This window comes from Saccostrea cucullata, unplaced genomic scaffold (assembly GCF_032062105.1).
Source record: "Saccostrea cucullata isolate Sc308-1 unplaced genomic scaffold, CSIRO_AGI_Scuc_v1 ctg12653, whole genome shotgun sequence".
In the NCBI taxonomy this organism is placed as follows: Eukaryota; Metazoa; Mollusca; class Bivalvia; order Ostreida; family Ostreidae; genus Saccostrea; species Saccostrea cuccullata.
Window position 1 is genome coordinate 13,182 of NW_026922320.1, and position 6,334 is coordinate 19,515.

A 6,334-nucleotide genomic window follows, 5' to 3' on the forward strand; every position below is an offset into this window, starting at 1 on the left:
ACCAAAATCAGTGTTCAGAATCACTCAACCATAAAATGTATGACGTCACGAAGGGAAAACGCTAAAAAGCCCAAAACACGTGCAAATGGATGACGACGAGTTTGTCAACAAATCTTTTGTACCATTTGATGCACATGAGGTATACACATTGCAATCTGATTAAAATCAGATCCTTTGATCCGTTCACATAAAGATCGCTACACAAGGATCTGAAGTAACCCCATTCAGGGTAATCTCCTGGTGACCTTTCTCGTAAAAATATTCACAAGAAAACATTGATGTAACCATCAATTGTCGCCCGGGAACTAAGTAAAGTAAAAAATGAGTCTTGATCATCAAATTGCTTCGATATGTGTGAAAAAGGCATGCGTCTAAATGATGGAGACGATAGTCGAGAATATTTTGAAAACTTCGGATGAATATCGAACAAAAACGATACCCTTTTAATCTTTATCAATTCCCCATGTGAATGTTGGCTGCATAAAATATAAGTTGAAACCAGACACATGCATCACCTATGTTCAAAATGTATTCCACTGTAAGAATATAACACACGAACCGTGTGGAGAACGTTTTTATGCGGTAAGTAAAATTGTCATAAAAAAGGAATCTGTCATTTTTTCGATAGTAAATGATAAGCAACTTTATATATTAAAAATGAAAAACATATATTTCTTTTTTAAAGATTCACTTTTATGGAAATAAATATAGTATGTATCTCGTAAATTATAAAGGGAAAGAATATTCTGATTAACAATCTTTTTAATGTTTAGAAAACCTTTAATTTGAATAACTTCACTCACCTTAATCCCCATACACCAACACTTAAACTTATATGTATAGAGCAGCCCGGTCCTTCGGGCTTCAATTAAAACTTTGACCAATCAGCGAGATCGTATTAAATAACGTTAGGGAAAAAGAATGTAGAAGTGAAAGTAGCTGAGAAGATTTGGACAAACACCACTAAATGTTTTCCCATAGACTTCCATACAAACTTGAGCCCCTGTCACTCATACATATATTGAATTTCGGGCAAATGGCCTTTTTGTCGTGAAAGTTCGAGATATTGGAAAACAAAAAATGACAGAAAAAATATACCGTCACGCGGCACTTTTACTTTCAATTTCCATTTGTTTACAACAAGGTGCGTTTGACACCAAATGAAAATCTCTAACCAAAGGGCACCCCTCCTTTCAAATTTTTACCTGTAACTCCTACATATCTCAAAGAAACCCAAGTCTTGATATTACATTTTTATCAACTTTATTTCACTTGTCAAATACATATCAAGTCTTTTCTCTTATTGACCAATCACGCGCCAGGTAGCATTTTCTCCTCCGCACAACTTTGGGTGTCCAAAATGTCTGCGCCCATGTATTTGTTTATGTAGGGGTTTTTCCTATAGAGTAAAAGAAACATTTATAAAAAGTGGTCAATTTAGTAAATTTACAACACATATCCATTGCTTATCTCACCTCTTGAATATTGGGACTGACAGTCTTAGCTTAAGTACACCATTGGCTGTTACATTTCACACCCCAGTCAATCAGACCCTCATCTGTAAAACAGAAAAAATGTCAATAAATTGAAGCATTTTTCTATTTTTCTTTCAAACTTTTAAAATAAAATGATTAATCTCGCATATGTTTTGCTTGTTTTTCTTATTATCTCTAATAATTTCTCAAGGTAGATCATGTTAATCATTCAGGGTAGCAGGTACCCGTTATTAATGGAAAATGAAGAAAATCAGCAGGTTTTTGTAAGAAAAAGATGGGTTATGGAAAGAGTGAAATCTAATGTAGGTAAAATAATCAAGGGAAAGAAAGAGAATTATATGTAGTTCAAATGTACATAAGATTAAAAAAAAAATCTATCAGCAGTGGGTTGCTGGCATCAGAGAATCAAATACATCCCCACTGAAAATTTTGTAATTGTGAAGGGGGGTGACCTATATTTTAGCCAATTTTCATGGACATTTTATGGAATTGATGTTAAATATGTATATTCTCATGAAAGGCAAAGATATTCATTTGCATATCATTTCTTATTATTGACATAATTAATAAATTGATTAAATGCCAAGGGCAGATAAATCATATTGTCTGATTGAATACAGTGCTTAATTGTAAGCAAAGTGCTTAAATAACTGCAGTTCTGAAGAAATTTATTTTCTAATAATCTATCAAAAGTTCTAAATAACTTAAATATTAAGAGATGAACTAGATTTTCTAGGAAAAATATACCTTGGAACTCTTAATGAGAGCAAAGGGACCATCCTGAGAGTGTCCATGTGTAGTTCATTGTAAGAGGGGAGGGTTCATTAATCTCCTCTTTTTGAGAATGCATCGCTGAAATACATTTTATTTTATTAAAACATACTGATAAATGCATGTAGTAGCTTATATTATATTTTTTTATCATTTACACCATCTTTTGAATTTTTTATAAGCATTAGTGATGAAATAGCTTTAAAATATTCATGTTTAAATAGAATTTACTGAGATAATTATTTTTAAAAATATCTAAGAAATTGAAAAAAAATAACTGCAGATAAGCATGACTCTTGTTGTTCAAATAAACCACATTTTAAAAAAAATTCCTTCATTTTCCAGCATCATTAGAGTACAACCCCCCCCCTCTTTTCTGCAGAATAACAAGATTGGATATGGCAAGGAGGAAAGATATTCAGACACTTTTTTCATCATTTTTGCAATAATAATGAATTTGCAAATTTCTTAGATTTTCAATGTATTTTCTGCTAAAATATATTTTACAGTAATCTCAATTAAATTTCCTACTAGTAATCTCTAAGTTTTCCCCAAACTATAATTTTTATATCAAGCCAGCACTGATTACTTGACTGAAATTGGCTTTGTTGCTGGATTTAGCCCCTTAAGTAAAAACAAAGTAACCTAATTACTTAACAGCAGTCTAATTTTGTTATAAATTATTCAATCAACTCTAATTTACACAAATTTGAAAGAGGATTAGTCAATCTGTTCCAATGTCTGCACTCATAAAATAAATGGATTTAAATGAATTTCTCAAACTGCGAGGGGGATATTCATATGTTCTGTGTATTGATGATGCCCATAAACATCAATATATTGTATTATTTACAATATTCACAGTAAATTTCAGCAGAAATATTTATTTAAAATCATTTACATGTACATTTATTGAAAATATGAGAGCTAGGGCAAATATTTTAGCATTTTTTCACCATGTGCAGCCCCCATTGTGGACCTCAATTTACCCAAACCCTCTATTTTTTTAAGAAATAGTAAAAACTAATTAAAATATGATCTCAATGCCAAAAAAATAGGAACTGATTGATTTTTTGGCTGTAATCCATGTTTTTCCATGAAATACATACCTGTTCTATAGGACAAACACCACTAAATGTTTTCCCATAGACTTCCATACAAACTTGAGCCCCTGTCACTCATACATATATTGAATTTCGGGCAAATGGCCTTTTTGTCGTGAAAGTTCGAGATATTGGAAAACAAAAAATGACAGAAAAAATATACCGTCACGCGGCACTTTTACTTTCAATTTCCATTTGTTTACAACAAGGTGCGTTTGACACCAAATGAAAATCTCTAACCAAAGGGCACCCCTCCTTTCAAATTTTTACCTGTAACTCCTACATATCTCAAAGAAACCCAAGTCTTGATATTACATTTTTATCAACTTTATTTCACTTGTCAAATACATATCAAGTCTTTTCTCTTATTGACCAATCACGCGCCAGGTAGCATTTTCTCCTCCGCACAACTTTGGGTGTCCAAAATGTCTGCGCCCATGTATTTGTTTATGTAGGGGTTTTTCCATTTTATCGCTTCGTACCAAACAAAGAGCTAAAAACCAAGACAAAAGCAAATACTTATTATTTTCTGTACAGAAAAGGCTGTAGTCGTTCTCTTAGCAGACTACGGAAACTAGGTCACGATTTTCCGTTCGTGTGTCATCGGGGCTTTTACTTCTGTAACTGAATTCCGAGATAATTCTAAATTCTTGGAGGTGAACGTTTGGTTGGATAATTGAGAGGTCACCAGGAGATGACCCTGAATGGGGTCTCTTCACATCCTTGTGTAGCGATCTTTATGTGAGCGGATCAAAGGATCTGATTTTTAAAAATCAGATTGACACATTGTTTTTCAATATTTACGGAGGATATAAATTTCTTGCAATCTTGGTACAGTCTAAGGAAGTTCCATGGGGTCTGGTTTTCGAAATGCGTCAGTAAGGACAACGAGTTACTTAGCATTTTCTTGTAAATTTTCCCCCATAGAACGAAGAAGATTTTCAAAAAATTAATGCATTTTCACTAAATAATCAATAGAGCCCCACCCTAACACCAGAACCCCTGACCCTGGGGCCATAAAATTCACAATTTTGGTAGAGGCACTCTTGCTCATAATGACGATATACTTTAAGTTAGTTTATTTAATAAACAGAAGCAGAAAAGATTTCCAAAGAATTAATACATTTTCACTATATAATCAATAAAGCCCCACCCTTACACCAGAACCCCTGACCCTGGTTCCATAAAATTCACAATTTTGGTAGATGCACTTTTGCTCATCATAACTATGTACTTAGTTTATTTTATTTAATACCGAGACGCAGAGATGATTTTCAAAGAATTAATGCATTTTCACTTTATAATCAATAGAACCTCTGACCCTGGGGCCATGAATTGCACAATTTTGGTAGAGGACTCAATGCTTATTACATTGATGCCAACAGTTTTACAGCTTGATGTCCAGGAGTAAAGAAGATTTTTAAATATTTCATTAATGTTATTGGTTTTTGCCCCACCTTTCAGGCCCCAGGGAAGCGGAGACCATAAAATTCACAATTTTTTGCTCCCCTTCACTCATAGATTCTATATACCAAATTTGGTTGAAATTGGTTCAGTGGTTTCAGAGAAGCCGAAAATGTTCAAATGCCAACACACGACGGACGACGACGGACGAAAACAGATAGAAATAGGTCACCTGCGTGACTCAGGTGACCTAACAATTTTCTCACCTTGAAAAGTACAGCATACTAACTATTCCACTGGCTAATATATTGTTAAATACAGGTATTTTGATGAAATCACTGTAAAAAGTCTTTTATTATAGACTCTCCTTTCAATTAGCAAGAAATCTTGAATGTCGAAAGTATTAATATTTTTAAGATTAATATGATGCTGATTTCAGTAACCTGTTCAGTTAGCTGTAGAACTGTGGCGTTATGGTTTTATATCTTTGTCTTTGACCATAACGCTACATATCCCGTAATTTAGGGAGAATTTGTCCACTTTCCAGCATCGGTCAATTAACTCTCTTTCACTCCCTAATTCTATGTACATTATTTAACTAATCTGTATATATTTTATCCTCTTCTAACCCTTTATAGTCGTCTCTACAAGTGATATACTCGCTTGATTAAAATTATTTAATAGATTGTTGAAAATTCACATCAAGCGAGTTTATTGCCTGTACAGACTACTATAAATGGTTGGGAGGTGGATAAAATATACATATTGGCTACAGAATGTGTCTAGAATTAGGGAGTGAAAGTTGAATACCAATGTTAGGAAGTGGATAAAATTTCCCAAAAAGTGCGCAAAAATATTGCACCGTAAATTGTACGTTTTTTGCATTATGGAATTTGTAGCGTTATGTTCAAAGACAATATATAGAATCATAACGCTACAGATCTGCAGCTACTTTTCAGTCGTATATATTTACCTTTCAAAGGAAACAGATTCGATTTCGCCTTCAAATTCCTCCTCTTTTACCTCCTTTTATTTGGCCATCTACAAGTATTTTCATGTGTGTCTATCAAAAACTTCAATAAATGCTAGATTAATTAACTGCTAAAACAATCTTTTAAGCTGTCCTGATATATAATCATAGTTTCATCATCTAGAAGATTAAAACATTCTTGTTATTTATTTTTAAAGCATTATTTAAGTAGTTTTCCTCTTGATAATGATGCGTCTTAATTTATGTGTAATAATTTAATTTTTTAATGTGTGCATTTTGCTATAGTTATTCTTTTTATATCCTAAACTCTTGAATAAAACTGTACGGATTTTATTGTTTATACTCGTATTTGTTGTTGTTTTTTTTTTAAAGAAGAACTAAAACAATTTCAGATCATATGAGTAAGTTTATTTAACTCAAATGTTGTCGACGGCGTCGAGTTGTAAGCCCTCTGCCCCCCTAAATTCATTAGCCGCCTTAATATTCAGCAAAATTGTAAGTTTGCCCTACAGTTACGGAGGATTGTTCTGCCCTCTCTCGCCAAAGGGTCAAGACTGCAGAACGACCCT

The 6,334-nt window shown here is 33.2% G+C and overlaps 1 long non-coding RNA gene across 1 annotated transcript; it reads right to left on the reverse strand.

The window, feature by feature from the left end:
• Positions 1 to 1,246: 1,246 nt before the first annotated feature.
• LOC134261609 (uncharacterized) lies at positions 1,247 to 2,303 on the reverse strand. The gene is made up of 3 exons (XR_009990854.1): positions 2,244 to 2,303; positions 1,476 to 1,558; positions 1,247 to 1,399 (listed from the first exon to the last, which is right to left on the reverse strand). It is a non-coding gene; the product is annotated as an uncharacterized LOC134261609 (long non-coding RNA).
• Positions 2,304 to 6,334: the final 4,031 nt, after the last annotated feature.